At 41.7% G+C, this 19,684-nt stretch overlaps 2 long non-coding RNA genes across 2 annotated transcripts in view; both read left to right on the forward strand.

Annotated features, from left to right (window-relative positions):
- Window positions 1-19,684, forward strand: part of LOC135212572 (uncharacterized) — a 157,449-nt gene that overhangs the window by 108,270 nt on the left and 29,495 nt on the right. The gene's annotated exons all lie outside the window — the stretch shown is intronic.
- Window positions 4,244-9,366, forward strand: LOC135212569 (uncharacterized). Its single transcript, XR_010313930.1, has 2 exons — window positions 4,244-4,968; window positions 8,420-9,366. It is a non-coding gene; the product is annotated as an uncharacterized LOC135212569 (long non-coding RNA).

Below are 19,684 nucleotides of genomic sequence, written 5' to 3' on the forward strand. Positions count from 1 at the left end.
TGAAACAGGATACAAATACCTGGGAATAATGGAAGGAGGGGATATAAAACACCAAGAGATGAAGGACACGATTAGGAAAGAATATATGCAGAGACTCAAGGCGATACTCAAGTCAAAACTCGACGCCGGAAATATGATAAAAGCCATAAACACATGGGCAGTGCCAGTATCAGATACAGCGCAGGAATAGTCGAATGGACGAAGGCAGAACTCCGCAGCATAGATCAGAAAACCAGGAAACATATGACAATACACAAAGCACTACACCCAAGAGCAAATACGGACAGACTATACATAACACGAAAGGAAGGAGGGAGACTACTAAGTATAGAGGACTGCGTCAACATCGAGAACAGAGCACTGGGGCAATATCTGAAAACCAGTGAAGACGAGTGGCTAAGAGTGCATGGGAATGAAGGACTAATAAAAAGTAGACGAAGACCCAGAAATATACGGACAGGAGAATGACAGACAGAACAGAGGACTGGCACAACAAACCAATGCACGGACAATACATGAGACAGACTAAAGAACTAGCCAGCGATGACAATTGGCAATGGCTACAGAGGGGAGAGCTCAAGAAGGAAACTGAAGGAATGATAACAGTGGCACAAGATCTGGCCCTAAGAACCAGATATGTTTTCAAAGAACGATAGACGGAAATAACATCTCTCCCATATGTAGGAAGTGCAATACGAAAAATGAAAACCATAAACCACATAGCAAGCGAATGCCCGGCACTTGCACAGAACCAGTACAAAAAGAGGCATGATTCAGTGGCAAAAGCCCTCCACTGGAGCCTGTGCAAGAAACATCAAGCTACCTTGCAGTAATAAAGTGGTACGAGCACCAACCTGAGGGAGTGATAGAAAACGATCAGGCAAAGATCCTCTGGGACTATGGTATCAGAACGGATAAGGTGATACGTGCAAATAGACCAGACGTGACGTTGATTGACAAAGTCAGAAGAAAGTACCACTCATTGATGTCGCAATACCATGGGACACCAGAATTGAAGAGAAAGAGAGGGAAAAAATGGGTAAGTATCAAGATCTGAAAAATAGAAATAAGGAGGATATGGGATATGCCAGTGGAAATCGTACCCATATCACAGGAGCACTAGGCACGATCCCTAGATCCCTGAAAAGGAATCTAGAAAAACTAGAGGCTGAAGTAGCTCCAGGACTCATGCAGAAGTGTGTGATCCTAGAAACGGCGCACATAGTAAGAAAAGTGATGGGACTTCTAAGGAGGCAGGAGCAACCCGGAATCCCACACTATAAAATACCACCCAGTCGAATTGGAGGACTGTGATAGAGTAAAAAAAAAAATAAAAAATAAAAATAAATAATAATAATAATAATTCACCGTGGATCTGGACCAGAGGAACGCCTTCCATATACCAGTATTCTGATAATACCAGTATAACTAATAATACCAGTCTCTGATTAATAAACCCTGTTCTGAATAAAATACCACTTTCAGCATTATGCCCAATATGAATATTAGCCAATTATTGCGAAGTATCGCTGAGCCAGAAAAGTGAGTAATAAGAAAAATAGAAAAGATAATATATAAGATTAATTCGCTGAATTCTGCCATTTTATTCACAGAATTTGTTTAAAAGAGGTCTCCTTCCAAAATAATAATAATAATAAAAATAATATTAATAATAATAAAAATAATAATACCTCTTACATAAATGAATTGTAACTGGGTATATGTTCCTTAAAAACAAGAGAGAGAGAGAGAGAGAGAGAGAGAGAGAGAGAGAGAGAGAGAGAGAGGGAGAGAGAAAATATTACTGTATTGTTTTGGAAAAGATCCATGGTGTATTTAATACACTATGACATATGGCATTAAACTCCTTTCAATCCTGTTTTCAATTGCATTCAAGAGCATAATATAATTATTATAATGTACTTTCTATTATGTTCGTGTTAGTCCTATAAGACGGAAGTGCTCATAATCATAAAAATGATAATCATAACTAATATTTAAGAATGCTGAATTTTATTTCATCTAAAGTGTTTGGTTTAAGGTCCTTTATTCTTGATTACTTAAAACAAGCTACATACGGAGTAAAATAGAAAACATTTAAAATATAGTTTGAGGTAAATATAGAGATGGAACGCACCATATTTAATGGTTCGTTGTGCTTTTAACATTTCAACCGCAAACAGAAAGAAATGAAGATCATCTCTGCAGTCCTAATTGGTAAAACGGACCGAACATAACACTGCATTCTTCGTTTACATCGATGATGTCAGCCCAGGACATAAATTAACCAAGCGTTGCTTTGAAAGACTTTCGTGTAGAAGTCGGTAATATCGTATACGTTTCAGTTGCGTTTTTTTCTTTTTTTTTTGTTTTTTTTTTTTTTTTTTTTCACTGGTGTTATTGCACCCACAGACAGAGCAATTGCTTGGCTTATCCGCATTGCTTAAATTAATCCACTCTCTTTGCCATCGTCATAGAAGACCAACTGGTCGTGGGCTATAGGGACGGGACTCAAGAGCCTAATAGCATCACAACAGAGTCGACCAGAAGCTAAACGCGGGCGCCATCTGACTACCCTTGTAGATCTTCGTTAGCTCCGACTTAACCAAGGCCAATGCCAATCGATGTGCTTCGGTTCTCGGTCAGCCCCTGAGCACGTGATCTTCTTCTTCTTCTTCTTCCCAGCCTTAACCCATTTTTATATGGGGGTCGCCGTTGTGAATGAGTCGTCTCCGTCGATTTCTGTCCTGTGCATCGTTCTCGATAATGCCTTTCCATAACATATCTTCCCCCTACGCAATCACGCCTCTCTTTCTTAGTTTCCCATCTTCCTTCTACCGCGCACTTCCATTTCCATCGTATGTCTTCCAACATGATGTTCCTCTCTTCGTAACAGGTGTCCATACCATCGAAGCCTTCCCTCCTGTATTTTCTTTGATAGTTCAACTACCTTTGTCGATCCTCTTATATACTCATTTCTAATCATATCTTCCCTTGTTACTCCCGACATCCATCTCAACATTCTCATTTCTGCTACATCCATCTTCTTCTCCTCTGTTTTCCTCATACTGTTGCTGTTTCTGTTCCGTATAACACGTGATGATCGTTTAAAATACTCAGGACTCACTAAGTCTAAGTCCCAACACTGTTACACATCGCCAAGTAGCACAGTCGGACGGTTTCGAGTATCGAATAACTACGATATCAGAAACAGAAAGATTGCTTGTGTTTGCATGCATAGGAATGCCATTATATTAGAGAACTATACTAGTATATCTTCCAATCGCTGGTTCCACTTTCCATGCAAATCATATGTACTGGCTTATTTCTCTTTTGGTCTAAAATGTCTGTAAAACAAGTTAAAAACACACATTAAATTAGGATACAACAATGATCCATCCACCAGCAAGTTGTGGATTGGCGCAACAACACTTTCAGCGTTACAGAAGCATTTATTGTATTACAGCAACAATGTCTATCTCTTTTTGTTGAGTTTATTTAAACATTTGAGATTTGAAGATATTCCTTAATTAAAGTAGAAGTCTTAGTGGGCACCGCACGCACAACATTCGATTAGAATTTTAGTTTCCATTAGAATTCTGGTAAGCAAGATTGATGCCCGCAAAGGAAGTTCGTGACATTTCTCAATCCTGGCTTTGAACTTACCAAATTCCTCTAAGCTTAAACCGTAGTCGGGGTCGCTGTTTTTTATGATGCCTTTCTTGACTCTAACCCTACCTCAAGATATCTCTAGACCTTGCCCTACCTATTCATCTGGGCTTCCTTGTGAAGCCCAGCTGTAACTCACCAATGTTTACTAACCACCAAGTACATAAAAGAAAAAAAAATCACGGATCACGTCAGCCGAGTAACAATGGATTCGTTTTTCCAAGAAGTAGCCAAGTCTTTTTTCCTGCTTAGTCTGACCTCTGGATGCTTGTTGCGTTAGGCAAAGTTGGTAACTACTAGTTCACGGGTGTCCTTTTACACACACATACACACACACACGACATCTATATATATATATAATTATATACATATTATATTTTATAATATATGATATGTGTTATATATATATATATATATATATATATATATATAATATATATGTGTGTGTGTGTGTGTGTGTGTGTGTGTGTGTGTGTGTGTGTGTGTGTGTGTGTGTGTGTAACAAGGGATCCGTGATGTTAGCTTCTTGGTCTTTGCAAAAATCCAGTTTCAATGTGAGCTGATAAGAAAACGTTTAAAACAACAAAATCCAAAATTTCATTTAGGGTCCAGATATATCTAGATTTTTAACCGTGACTGATTCTAAATAATTTCCCTATCCTAGTCTGCCGATGTTTTATAGATTTCTATACAGTAGAGTCCCTTTATAGAAAACCGGGCCTTTCCTATATCAAGGAATTAAGGCCAACGCTCTTTTTTTACCTTTCATGTTTGTTCGTCTTCCTGGCCTTCGTTTGAGATTATGTTACAGTTGTTTACAACCAGGACCTGCTTACAACAAACAGGCAGCCGAAGTCTGTCGAAATAAAAGCAAAACAAACAAAAAGGCCAAAACGGGAACGTTAAGATCATGTTCGTCACGTCTCGCTGAATTGACAACCAAGGCATTTCCTCGAATGCCATCCATGGGGAAAGGCCCAAGTTCCTATCAGCAAGAGCAGAGAAGAGCAATTCAGATTTCGTGAAAACCAGACCAAGAAAAACCCAGTGACTTGATAGCATCATCATTCCGCGAATAACCACGGGGTTAGGATTCACGTCACCTCTTTATAAGCAAATGTTGAGGGTATTCGGGCACACAATCCGTTGGTCGTCGAAGAAGTCGGTCTCCTCGACCCACACATACAGACGTGTCTTGATCGCCGTCCTCCAATATTGTGGTAGTTGTCAAACAGTGTGACTGTCCGTCTCCTTTGCACTGTGACTGCTATTTCGCTTGCTCAGTCGTCTTGACCACATGTGAGTATATGTACTCGACATCTTAACATGCACGCGTTTGCAAGCGCTTTTTTGCGCGCACACACGCACACAAACACACACACACACACACACACACCACACACACACACACACATATATATATATATATATATATATATATATATATCTATATATATATATATATATATATATATATATATACATATATATGGTATAAATGAAAATCAGGAAGGGATACCAGGCCAGACAAGGAAAGGTGCGCAGTAGAAATGGCGATCTTTCAGAAAATAGAGAGGAAATTGAAGAGAGACGAGTGGAACATTTTAGAACCTTGTTGAAGAAATTATATTAGGAGAGGATGAAGAGGATCCAACCTCAGAGGAAATTCTAGAAATAATAAAACGCCTACAGAATAATAAGTCTGCTGGCCTTGACGAAATTAGCGCAAAACTACAAAAGTATGGAGGAAGACAGCTACAAGGAGCAATGGCAAAAATTGTGATTGGAATTTGGTGATAGAACGGAATGCAGGAATTATAAAGGCATTTGTCGCTTAACTGTTGGATATAAGATTGTACCTAAACTATCATATTGTAAACTGAAGAGACACAGTGCGACCAAAGTAGGGGAATATGATAAAAGTCTTGGCATGCCTTTATAGATTTTAAACAGGTATGTGACAGTATCCAACGGGAGGCGTTGTGAAGAATACTGAGAGAATTCAGAATACCAGAGAAGCTTATACGCTTGATAAAAGTGTGTTACAGAAATATGAAAGGCAGAGTACGGATTGTTGGAGAAGTAACAGATCCTTTTCAAGTTGACAGCGGTTTAAAGCAGGGGTGCGCATTTGCTACGATTCTTTTTAACCTAGTGCTGGAATGGGCCATGAGATAAACACCACGGGTAATGGAATGGAAAATTGATGTTAAAATAAGCATTTTTAGAGAAGATGCAAACCAAGTTGGCCTGGAAATAGAGGCTAACACCAAAATCTTGAAAGTTTCAAGGCAAGAGAGGATACTGGGTAACATCAGGCGTGGAAACATGGAGTTGGATGCTGTCGAGAATTTCAAATACCTTGGATCAACATTTACACCTGAAAATAGAGCAGAGAAAGAGGTAAAACTAAGAATAGCAGCGGTAGCCAGATGTAGTTGGGCTTTAGCCAAAGTTCTCAATAGCAATATCTTATCAAGAACAAAGGTGAAGGCCTATACAACCATTATGAGACCCGTGTTAACGTATGGTTGTGAAACCTGGAGGCTGACAAAGGATATTGAACGAAGGTTGGAAGTGTTAGAGAGCGGAATCTGAGAAGGTTATGTGGACCCGGTCTTTGATGCAGAGATGGGGCAATAGAAAAGTAGGTATAAGACAGAAGTACCCCTGATACCGAGCACAATTATGGCTCAAAGACTGAGGTGGCAGGGCACGTGGCCAGGGATCATAAGGATAGACTGATAGGCCAGGTTACTAGGGGACACCAGGGGGGAGACGACCTCCAGGAAGACACCGTATATGAGATGTTCTGATAACATATAAAGGGACATGACAAAAGCTTGGAGTGGATGGTCCCAGAGGACTGTTGGGATGTTGCGCAGGACCGTGGTCGTTGGAAACTTATTGTAGCGGCGCCAAAGAGCCTTGGAGGCCCGGCAGCCAGTGGAGTGAGTGATAATAATATATATATATATATATATATATATATATATATATATATATATATATATATATCATGTGAGGACGCGAGAGTGAAACATCCTATAATTCGCTATAACGTCCTTTCCTCTGCTTCCTCTATAAGATAATACATATACCTATATTGTTTGTTTGTATGGTGTTTTACGTTGCATGGAACCAGTGGTTATTCAGCAACGGGACCAACGCTTTTCGTGACTTCTATCACCACATATATGTCAGGCAACAAATCCTGATGCCGAATATCGCATGCAATTGTGCTTGAAAATTAGCGTCCAAATTAAATTAATTTCGGTCACCTAAGAAGCAAAACATCAACGGGAAGGAGAAAAACAAGGAAATAAAATCTAAATTCGACATTTTTACTTAAAGTTTTGCTTTGAACGAAAATGTGACTGCTGATTCTTACCGAAGAATTAGATCATCTTACATTATTTATATTTTTAGTCTGTAAATATTTTAAATCCACTGGTTGTACAAATATGAAAAATAAGACTGTGCACACGACAATGTGGTGGTACTTACTAGCTAGCGTATTAACTGTCACTGACTATCAGATTCACAGCTACACTCACGTGCACACGAACTTACTCACACACTCTTTCTCTCTCTATCTCCTGAATGATGCTATCGTGGAAAGGGTATGCGTGATGTTGAGAATACTTGTCAATGTGACTGTTAAGGACTAAGAGGTATTTGGGGAGAGGGTGAAGAATAGAAAGGCGCACAGCGAGTTGCACGTGAGTTGTGGTATTGTGGTGATAGCCTAATGTGATTAAGTACGGCTTGAGACCACGGTCGAGGCGCTAGAGGAAGGAACATTTCATTTCTCGTTACTCTTCAAAGTAATATTCACGTCCATGCAATGTAACTTATGTTTTCATCTAGATTTCTTGTTCATATTTACTAATTTTCCGATGTTTACTCTCCTGTCATGGAAATGCACATCAAACAATCTTCAGTTTTCCCTTAACATACACTCTCAAGTTTACTCATCCTGCCACTGGCTACTTTTATTCATTTTTTTCTACGCGCCTACAGTCACTCCGGGACCGCACCCTTGAATTTTGTTCACTCCTGACAAACCTGCCAGTTTAAGTGCGTCATCCCATCTCGCTGTCGTCCATCTTCTCAAATATCACCCATATTCTCTCTTTTCAGACTCACTTGTAATAACCACATTCATATAGTCACATTTTGAATCATTCCTCCACAACTAAAATTGCCTTCAAATTTATCTTCCGTCTATTATCTATAACAACTTAAGTTCGAATCTAACTTCTCGCTCTCCTTTCATCGTGGTCTAGTTTCTACGAATATTCTCTTCGGTTGCAGGTCCACAATAATATAGCATGTGAGTAAATGGTCTTTAATGGATATTAAAAGCTTTCGAACCTTGTACTAGGTTCATCTTCATTTACTTACATGCTCTATTACTGTGCCCAATATTCTCTTTCTAGAAGCCTCGTTTTCATTTTAATCAAATCCTCTCAGAATACATTTACACTAGGCTTTTTCCAATACCACTGCTCCTGCAAATGTATGTGCCTGTATAAGTGAATATACTTGTGTATCTTTGGCTGAAGTTTTTATGCAGGAGCAAACAGATGTATAAAAATACATCTAACTTATAATTACAATGTTAATGTTAATGTTAGCTTGAATAACCGCGAACCATATTGATAAAATTTAATCCACTGAATAATATTCGAACAACTTGCGTAAAAATTTCCCAAAGGCAATTACTGATCGTGTTTTTTCTCTGCAGATTTGCATCTATATAACTACTGCAGTCGTTTGCATCATGGTGATTTTCCAATATAGCCCTGAGGAGACGAGAGAGAGGTCTCCCCGGGGGGTCCAGGGCAGAAATGAAACTAGTGAATATCCTGGCGGAAGCCATCCCAGAGTTTACGACGACTGGCAAGGGAATTTCAGACAAAGAGGGCGTTCCGGCAATGCTTCCAGAGCACTTCAAAGCACCGAGAGGACCAACAGTACATCCAGAGGCGTCGTTCGCTCTGAACTAGTACTAACTGACGAGCACCAATCTGGCTTGGATGGTTACGGCAGGCTCGTAGGTTCATCTGGCGAACCCAGCGGTCACAATCATTTCTCAAATACTATGGAGAGTTCACACTTTACAACAGGCTCTAATAACTCGTACAATCAATTAGATTCTGGGTCTTACTTTCACGTAGACAGTGGCCTCGAGAATTACGGAAAATATCTGGGGTCGTCTCCAGAACCTGGTTATGGTAGGGACTCTAATCCGGCTGAATCATTAAGGAATCATGAAAACGCGAGCAGTAGCGGGTATGAACTAAACGGCGGGTCTCTTTCAGACTTTGCGGGTTTGGGAAGTTATAGTCAACCTTCCTTCGAGTCAAGCAATTTTGGCTTCTCAACAGAACAAAACATGGAGGACGTTGAATTCACAAACTACGGAGGTTATGGTGGTGGGCTGTTTTAAAAAGATTAACTTTTAACAATATGTGAATGCTATAAGGTTTCGTGAAAAGAACGATATTCAATATATATATATTTTTTTACATGTACTTTGTAGGAAAGTGGGTACAGAGGTCACTGTTGTGGAGGCTGATATGAAATGCTGATTGATGAAGATAACTCCTCCATCCTCTCTTGTTATCAAGTTTTAATTTTATACCTTACTTATCACATCTCAGATATAGCTCATAAGTAACGTGACATTTATGTAAAAAGAAAAAACGAAAGTGTAAAAACCTCTCTATCAGACTCACAACTGCCAGTACTTCGATAATGCAAATTCGTACGGTTAAGGTGGATTATTGTTATTATTATTATTATTTTATTATTATTATTATTATATTATTATTATTATTATTAGATGCAGTAATTAACTGTAATATTGCACTCAGGTTTTTGTTAAATAGTCTACATAATCTGTAAGCCCTTGTATAATGAACCAGAATTATATATAAACGTGAATTTTATATGTAGATTCCAGTGTAATACTGGGAAAGTGTGAAGATGTATATGATTACAGTTTTCTGAGCGCTTGTGTCCTCGAAGAGATTTGCTTCTTTTGTACTGTTCATATTAATAAAGAGCCATTTTCAAGTGCAGATGCCTTTTTAACCTCAGACTGTGATTCACTTACGAGTTGATTTCGGAGGAAGAACTCGTACTATCATAAGTCCAGCTTACCCTAATTTTAAACATAAAAAAAACAGCAATCAGGTTTTACTCTGCTGGATGGAAGAATATATTCTAAAGACACCTCGTATATATTCAATTTAGGCTGCTGGAGTGTGACGCTCAAAGCTTCAGTGACCACAATCTGCCTATAGACGTCCATAGCTAATATTGTTATTCAGAAGTAGTTTCGTGTCATACAAATCCACAAAATGCTGGTGAGTAGCCACAGGGTTACGACAGGTTTGAAGGTACGTTCATAGGGCCGTCATCGTGTGCTTATAAAATACATATATCGAGAGGCTTGCTTGTCTCTACTGAACTTTTAAATTTGAAAGCTACATTGGTCGTCAATTCTTCGGACCCCTCTGGGCTGTGCGATTTCTCAGTACATAGCTGGTTACCAGGACTTTCAGCATCCAAGAATCTAAGCCAGATATATTCATTACCACCAAAAGAACAAATGAAACAGATGTCCCTCATAGGTCATCGACAATGGAGTAACGCTAAAGGCGCTCCACAACCCTGATGGCATTCAAGAGTTAATTGTTGTAATTAATGGCCGAAGAAGGTAAGGGAATAAATAAAACATGGCATTTTCATTTTCCTTTGAAGATAAGATTAAAATCAGAAAACTAAGATCAGTGCTGTCTGAAAATACTATAGCAGATGCCGTAAATGCATTGCCATTCAGTAGAACTGGTTCCATGAAAGACTTTGTCCAATACTAATTTGTGTATCTATATATGTTCTTCTTTCTCTGCATCTTTTCCACTTCCCTGTGGGGTCGAGGAATTTCAAAACCTTTCATCATTCGGTAATTTGAGAATGTTTATGCTTACTATATACGAGTTTGCCATTAGGTGAATAAAATGTGTTCCTAGCTCTTTTCCATGCTACATCTACAAAAGTCTTTGGGTATTTAAGTTCCAAGACAATATCATGAATAGTTTTAATCTCAGCGTTAATAAACTGCGGGCTACAGACACGCAGAGCCCTTAGAAACATCCCAGAAAAAACAGAATTTAACATTTTGATGGTGATGGGAATAATAATGAACAAAGAGCCAATGTTAGTTGACTTTCGAAAGACTGAAAAGGTGAAATTTCTATCATTTCTATGGAATGTTACATAAAGAAAATTCAATTAACATTTTTTTCTTCTTCTACAGTAAATTTTTTAGAAAGGAATAAATGATTCAGCTGGAGATTTTCGTGAACTGGCCAAATATTCTCTGTATTTTGTCGTTAATTTTCCTGTGGTATTCGCTTATATGATGAAGCCACGTGCATTTACTGTGATTTTTAAGCAAGCAAGCATACACACACACACACACACACACACACACATATTGTGACGTTTATAGATCGTTCGTCTACCCCGCAATTAACTAAATAATTTGATTTGGAAAACGGCAGCCATTTCTTTAGAATATCAGCTGATTTTTAGTAACCGCGGGAAACCCAAAACCCGCCAGCTAGAGATAGGAAGTTCCCCAGTTGGGGGAAAAGAGTCTTTTATCAGCTGTAGGGACGTATCTCAAAAGGGAAGGGTGTAGGCAGATTGGTACTTCTTAGACCTATACCTTAAGCTCTCTTTCCTGTGACCCCTCTGCTGGCTGTATGCTTGTTTTCCAGGATTTGCCTTGATCGTGTGGGTTTAAGCTGACCTCCAACCCCCAAGCAACCCAACTGAATTCTGTCTCAGTCGGCTGCGAGACGTGATCTCGGACAGAGGTCAAATTACCTGCCTTCCTGTTAGGCCTACCCAGGGTGTGAGTGGCGCGCCGATGACCCAGGCCTCAGACAAAGGGGGCCACATTTTCTACAAAGAGCCACTGAACACGACATCCAGGTACGTCTTGTGAAACAACATATTGCCAGTCCCTTATCACCTATTATAATTTTGATCCTCATTCTCCCAATTCAATTTCCAGCAACAAAAGGAATTCATCCTTTTGTTCCCTCTCACTGCCTCACGGCCGCATGCTTCCCCTTGTGTGATCGTCCCAGACCAATGGAGTCATTGCATACTTCAGTGAAACCATTAAAAGTTCCTTCTCCCCAGTATTAGAGAATTATTAATCAAAGCAGAAGTCATTTTTTCTTTTATCTCGTTTAATCTGGGATTCTTTTCCAGATTCCATGAGTCACGTGCCGTCTCTGCCCGCAAGTGTGCATTACCCCAAGTGTATGAAAACCAGCTATCACAGCTCAATGGAGCCATCATTTACCTTTTCTCCAGCCCAGCACGGGCCTCTTAGTAAATAAATAACTGTTAAGTAACGAGCTGAGTTTTCTGGCGACCTTCCCTCTAAAGAAACAGTAATAATAACTATTCAGGTTACGGTAAGTTAAAGCAATTCCCTCTTGAAATCCCTCAATCACTTCCGTTTACGTATCTAGCCTCTCTCAAGGCCCGCTATATACGTAACATTGTCGACCTTCGCCGAGGATATGAACCTAGCTTGCTTAAAAAAAAGCTTGTAAATCGCGTTATCCGTTGTAAAACGTAAACTGTAAATTATGTTACAAAAAGCAAATCAAGCACACTTGCAGGGAAAGAAGACACACTGACTCACGGTAAGGTATTCCATTCATTAATATGATTATTCTATAACCAATGTTAGCTTAAGGTACGTTTAAGTATTTTTATTGTTGAAGTGGTCAAAAGAGCGTAGGTAGAAATCTTATTATTGTAACGGCGAATGCGCCAGAGCTTTATTTTAGCGGCGAGCAAACAATTTGCCCCGCGAATTCTCTGTTACTTTGTGCTGTCCTCGTAGGAGCTTACACTAACACGTGTGCAGATAGATGCCAGAAAGGACCAGATCAAACTAGGAAGTGCTTTGCCAGGGTTTATTGCTGTGTTTGAAAGCCTAGCTAGTTAGGAGTGTTTTACTAATAGTTACGGCAAAAGAAGTGTACAATTCTTTTGTCTGTGATATGTTAGGGTATTCATTTTTAACTTAGTTTTCATTCCAAGTGTTGGTAACCGCTTACCTCTCAGCTAATTCAGCTTCGCGCTCTCTCGCGCCTGCGCGGTCTCAACCAGCCTTCGTCTCATTCACAGCGGCAGCCATGTTTGTTTTCTCTTTCAACAGTATCTAAACAATTTAAGCAAAGTAACGTAAGTCACGAAGTTTTAACGTAAATAATATCGATCTCGGTACTAGTATCTATCGTCCTGCCAGAGAAATTAACGTAATTTGCCTTGAATAAGAAAGTAGAATTTTGTGTTTTAAATTGCCTTCGCGTTTACAGAGAATCAGCTGTTTTGAACGACATGCTGCGCGCTAGCAGCGCTACCCAGCTCCTTCACGTGTTTCACCTCGCATCGCTCACTCGCGCGCTGAGCGAAGTTTCATTTCACTTCGCACTTAACGTAACCTCATTTACAATTGTTTGCTAACATCGTTTTCAAATCCTTACCGTAATTTTTTCACTTTGTCCTTACGTAAAGTTTAACGTAAATCTTAAAAGTAGAGTCACTTGCAAGAATTGTTAACGTAAAACGCGTCTTTGTAAATTTCATATTAAACCGCAAATCATTTCATAAGCGCAAGCCGCTAATATTAACGTAAACATCGTTCACCGCGAGCGCGTTATCATTTTCCATAAAACGTTATCAAAAGCAATTCTTTCACAAAAAACGTTAACGTAAGTAGATAATTTAACGCAAGTTTGCGTCATATTAAACGAACATTAGTTCAATTCAAATATAGGGAGTTCATTCATATATCATTTTTCACCCTCTCCGAGAGAGAGGGAGAGAGAGAGAGAGAGAGAGCGAGAAAACCAGAACCCAGTATTCACGAAGCCAAGAGTACTACATCTTACCATTATTATAGCATGCCGAATTAACCTTATTTTAGTCTCTTGTGTCTTTCATTTACACAGCGTGATACGTACGCGCATGTGTCCATTGCAGTTTTGCAAACATTTATTTATTTCATTTACCGAGTACTTCAGCGAAGGAGGCTGAGCATTTTCAATTATCATTACCTGTCGTTTGCCCGAGTGGTCTTGTTCATTTTTTATCACAAAAGACTTGCGTATACCGCAAGCACAATTTGCACAGTGTGCCACGCAAATTCATTACTTCCAGACAGGGAAGTCGTTACCAGTTTTATTTTGGACTGGCCACCACCAGTGCACGTCAGGTCTTATCATTTTACAGTGCCACTAATTCTTGACACTGTCCATCGACTGGCTGCTGAGTACTCCCACCTTTTACTTTCTCTCCCCCACTATTACCCTCTGCCATGAGCAGTGCCATTTCACTTCAGTATATTTAAGTATACTGCATGTAGTGGTCCGGGACACACCAGCACGATACCAGTGCTCCAAAGCCTCCATAAGTGCCATTGCACCTGTACAGGCCTCGTACAGATAGCCATTAAACCTGCGTGTCCGTCCTTACGGAACGCCCAGTAACTAGTGTGTCCATGTACAAGGTCAGTGATCCTTCGGAACACTCAACAAAGGGAACGCCTCCCGAAGCGCCGCAATACCAGCCCTAAGTGCTGACAAACCTGCGTGTCCGTCCTTACGGAACGCCCAATTCATTAATGTCCGTGTACAAGGATCAGTGATCCTTCGGACCAACCCAACGGAACGCCTCCTCATAAGTGCCGCGCACTGTACAGACGTACAGGTAGCCCCATTCCAACGTCTCCCAAGTTGGGACGCCCGTAAGTGTGACGTACACAGCACACTTCATTCGTTTTTTTTTTTTTTTTTTTTCACCTCAGCAGAAGGTGCCATTCACAAAGTGCCACCGAGCACCCAAGTCTTTTCCACTTTTCATTACCACATTGCAGAACCCATTTCCAGTGAGTGGCCACTTTCCACAGTAGGCACTCCTATTCCATTCAGTACCCTTTCCTGGCCATTATTTTCTATTTTCTTCCGAGCCTCTACTGTAGCCTAAGGGAATGTCTTCCCCTGCTTCCCGTGACTTCTTTGCCAGAGAGCTAGAGAAGCTCGGAGCCCTCATAACTCTGGGCAGGGAGGCTGGTTACACTGGACCAGCACTTGACCAGTGGATAAAGACGCAGCAGGCTGCTGCGCGCCGCCAGCAGGGAAAGGAGAAAGAGAAGCAGAGAGGGGAAAGCCAGAAGCAGAGAGAAAAGAAAGAGAAGCAGAGAGGATAGCCAGAGCAAGCAGAGAAAGAAAGAAAGAAGAAGAGAGAAAGCATGAGCTAGCTCTCTTAGATGACGCAATCTCTCTGCTAGTTTCCAAGCCCCAGACCATGAGCTGGACTCCCGGTAAGAGGTGGTTGCGGAGGTTCTGCACCACTTGTTGTGTGCGTTGGGCATGCGTGGATTCCGACCAGTGCCCAAGTCGGTCTCTACCTTGGGAGGAGAGCTTCCAGGGTGAACTTCTCCAAGGCTACCATGTAGCCCTGCCTGATGAACAGTCTCCTACGGCCTATCAGTGGGTACAAGTCATGGCCGAGCAACCGAAGCCCAGGTCTCCCTTATTTCCAGAAAGGCATTGCCTAGGGGTGGGCCAAAATCCAGACTGAACGAAGAAATTCAGTTTGAATGGATTGACGGTAACCTCTATTCTGTTCCTTCGGTCCTTCTGAATGTGGAAATGCCCTTTCTGGCACCAGGAGACCAGGGAAACCACATTGTGCCGCCTGGCGTAGTTGACCAATTTCATGATGTTTTATCAGGTGATATTGGGCCGAGATCTACTAAAGCCGTATCTCCCCTGGACGCAGCTCCCACTACCAGATGCACCGGCACCTGCAGCATGCCAGATACCACACCTCATTTTAGGTTCAGAGGCTAGTGCCTCCGATGTCCCCGACATCCTGTCTATTTGCGAACCTGGCCCTGACCAGTGTCAGAGCCCGAAGTTTCTTCGCACCATCTCGCCTCTTACCACTTTACCGCCTACCTCCTCCCCTTTGGAAGAGGTAAGCCCACCTAGTTTAACCCCGAAATTGCTTCCGAGGGTGATTCAACGGAGGTTCCCTTAACCTCCCACGTCACATCACTGCCAGAGAGGACTCTTCACCTGTGGCCAGAGCACACTGCCAGCCTTGGTGACTCCGCAGATTCGCAACCTGTGGGGCCATCTCGGCCTTACCGTCCAGTGCCACGGAAGAGGTTCCTGGAACACGTTCTGCCGAGACTGTGGCCGCAAGGGTCACATGTCTGCCAACTATGGAGGGTGCGCGAACCACAATATTCCTACCATCGCAATGGCCGTCACCAATCCTTCTTCACTAGGACCCCCAGCTAAGGGCCCTATAACAGTTGCACCCCTCCAAGCCATTATCAGCCAGCCACGTCAGAGCCTACGACGACTCTGGCGCTCAATCTCCCCTATACGGGAAGACCGAATCCCCCGAGGGGCAAACGTCGATAGACGTCATTTAATCACCATCGAAGGTATCAACCATACAAGCTGATCCTTCCGACCGTCCAATTGAGGGTCACCAGACCCCCATTTTTCCAGAATTTGTACCCTTGCAGTTGCAAGCTACATTCCAGGAGGTTACGACCTCCTCCTAGGGCAAGACATGAAGTCTCCCCTCACCGTTCAAGAAGCCTAGGGGTCCTAACCCATGTCAAATCACTCCAAAGCACGGAGTCATCGAAATTCTACTTCCTCCAGGAAGTACGTCCACCAACAGTCTCCCCCGTTACCAAGGAGGGAGATTGACCATTCACAGTTCCGTCGCAAGACCTGTAACGTAATAGGGCAACTCCACAATTGCCTAGTTGCCCTAGCAAGTTATGTGCAGCGGACACTGTCCAAGTCCCACAAGGCTTAGCCTTCCAAAAGAGACAGGACCCTCTGTCTCCCATAACCAAGGGCACGCTGAGAGGTATTGCACCTCCTTGTACCCGCCACAGGTCAGTCGACCTCAACTCTCTGCCAGTACCACTTGGCAGCACTGAGCAGTGCCAAGCTCCGTCCAGCTGGACGTAGAGCCACCACCGAACTTGACCTCTGCGCCTGGCCCTGAGCTAGCGCCGGCGCCTAACCTAACCAAGGATCCTCCTACAGGAGATCCTCCAACAGGCATGGAGCTTACCGCAGCCCATGGCCAACCCAAAGTCCATGAGTCTTCTTCACCCTCACCACTGTCGCCCGAGGATGAAACCTCCGGCAGACCTAACATTCATACCTCCTCTGGAAAACCAGGAACTGCCCGACCAGGAGTCAGCCTGGAGTTTTCCCCTTACAACGGCTGTCGCAGCAGCCGAAGTGAGGGCCTCCCCTGCAGTAGTTCCACCTCTACGACGGTTGCTGCAGATACCGAAGTAGGGTGTTCTCCTGCAATCCCTCAGGCTACCACTGCCTCTGCTCCTGCCGGCGTTTCTGGCCTTTCCCAGAGTCGGTGCCTCCGTCTACTCCTAGGACTAGTATAGCCAGTCCTGGAGGAATAAGAAGAAGAAGAAGAAGGGAAGGGCGTAACCAATCATTAACAAACTAACCCAAGAGCCATGCTCTCCTTGACACCTGTGCCCGAGGTACAGGTCGCATTCATTTGCAGAATGATCCTGGCACCTACCCAGAGAAGGTAGCCAGCCTGATCTCTGCCAGTAGCACTAACCCTCTAACCCCTAGCCATTGTAATACTAACCCTCACTTAAATATAACTACCTCATTGCATTTCCCTCCTGGTCAACTAACCACTCATCATCCCCAAGCATCATTACCTCTTATCATGTATTTTTACAATTCCGTCGCTGAACTACTGCTGTGCGTACCACACTCTGGAATGATTGCGTCTTCATTTAAATGTATTGAGTAGGTTAGGCTAATGATTTTAGTACCAGGGCAATTAGGTTTAGTAGCAAGTAGAATTTTTCAAGTAACCTATCTAGGGGTAGAGTAGACTGTCGTCACAAGACAACCTGTAGTTATTTATTAGGCTAGACTACATCACTATATTAAGTTTAGTAGTACCTTAGCATCTTTGCCTATAAGTTAGGTAGGCCACTGTAGTTAGCTGTATCCCTGCTCAAAAAAAAACTTCAAATTGGAATAGGAGAACGGGGTAGTCGAGACGATCAATTTATTTAAGCCAAGACCTTCACACCCGAAAGGGAGTGAATGCCTTCTTAACAGGGGAGCTGTGACGTTTATAGATCGTTCGTCTACCCCGCAATTAACTAATAATTTGATTTGGAAAACGGCAGCCATTTCTTTAGAATATCAGCTGATTTTTAGTAACCGCGGCAAACCCAAAACCCGCCAGCTAGAGATAGAAGTTCCCCAGTTGGGGGAAAAGAGTCTTTTATCAGCTGTAGGGACGTATCTCAAAAGGGAAGGGTGTAGGCAGATTGGTACTTCTTAGACCTATACCTTAAGCTCTCTTTCCTGTGACCCCTCTGCTGGCTGTATGCTTGTTTTTCCAGGATTTGCCTTGATCGTGGGGGTTAAGCTGACCTCCAACCCCCAAGCAACCCAACTGAATTCTGTCTCAGTCGGCTGCGAGACGTGATCTCGGACAGAGGTCAATTACCTGCCTTCCTGTTAGGCCTACCCAGGGTGTGAGTGGCGCGCCGATGACCCAGGCCTCAGACAAAGGGGGCCACTTTTCTACAAAGAGCCACTGAACACGACTCCAGGTACGTCTTGTTAAACAACATATTGCCAGTCCCTTATCACCTATTATAATTTTGATCCTCATTCTCCCAATTCAATTTTCCAGCAACAAAAGGAATTCATCCTTTTGTTCCCTCTCACTTCCTCACGGCCGCATGCTTCCCCTTGTGTGATCGTCCCAGACCAATGGAGTCATTGCATACTTCAGTGAAACCTTAAAAGTTCCTTCTCCCAGTATTAGAGAATTAATTATCAAAGCAGAAGTCATTTTTTTCTTTTATCTCGTTTAATCTGGGATTCTTTTCCAGATTCCATGAGTCACGTGCCGTCTCTGCCCGCAAGTGTGCATTACCCCAAGTGTATGAAAACCAGCTATCACAGCTCAATGGAGCCATCATTTACCTTTTCTCCAGCCCAGCACGGGCCTCTTAGTAAATAAATAACTGTTTAAGTAACGAGCTGAGTTTTCTGGCGACCTTCCCTCTAAAGAAAGTAATAATAACTATCAGTTTACGGTAAGTTAAAGCAATTCCTCTTGAAATCCCTCAATCACTTTCCGTTTACGTATCTAGCCTCTCTCAAGGCCCGCTATATACGTAACAATATATATATATGTATATATATATATATATATATATATATATATATATATATATATATATATATATATATATATATATAGGGTCCAGGAATCCACCAAACATAGTGAAGAATATTTTATTATGGAACGTTTCATACTGCTTCAGAGTACATCTTCAGCCTGTAATTATAAATTGTGACAATTTAATTCATAGTAAAATAATACATTAAGAACTAAAATATCAAGATAATAAGTTAATTAAAAAACCTTAGAGAACATTTAAAACAAACAAGAGACTAAAACTTTAAGAAATGTGCTAATTCAAATTTACAGAAACATTTAAAACGAATAATGCGAGGACAAGTACAAGTACCCTAAGTACAAAGAAGAGAAGGGAATGATTGAAAACACAGCTTGGCCCAGATCTCAGTTATGCTAAATATGAGAAAATTCCTTAGAATTGAAAAGGCGAAATGTGACCTCAGCTTCCTAGAAATATTGTCAGCTCAACGGAGTTTACCCAAAGATTTCTTTTCTCCGATTCAAACTGTACAAATCTTCATTATATAATACCCACATTTTATATTAATGCCCTTGAAAAAAAAAAAAAAGACTTTTAAAAAAAAAATTTTGTCGCAGGAAATAAACTCTAAAAATCGTATCATTGACAGTTTACGTATTGTCCAACAAAATGCACAAT

This window comes from Macrobrachium nipponense, chromosome 41, assembly GCF_015104395.2.
Source record: "Macrobrachium nipponense isolate FS-2020 chromosome 41, ASM1510439v2, whole genome shotgun sequence".
Classification (NCBI taxonomy): domain Eukaryota; kingdom Metazoa; phylum Arthropoda; class Malacostraca; order Decapoda; family Palaemonidae; genus Macrobrachium; species Macrobrachium nipponense.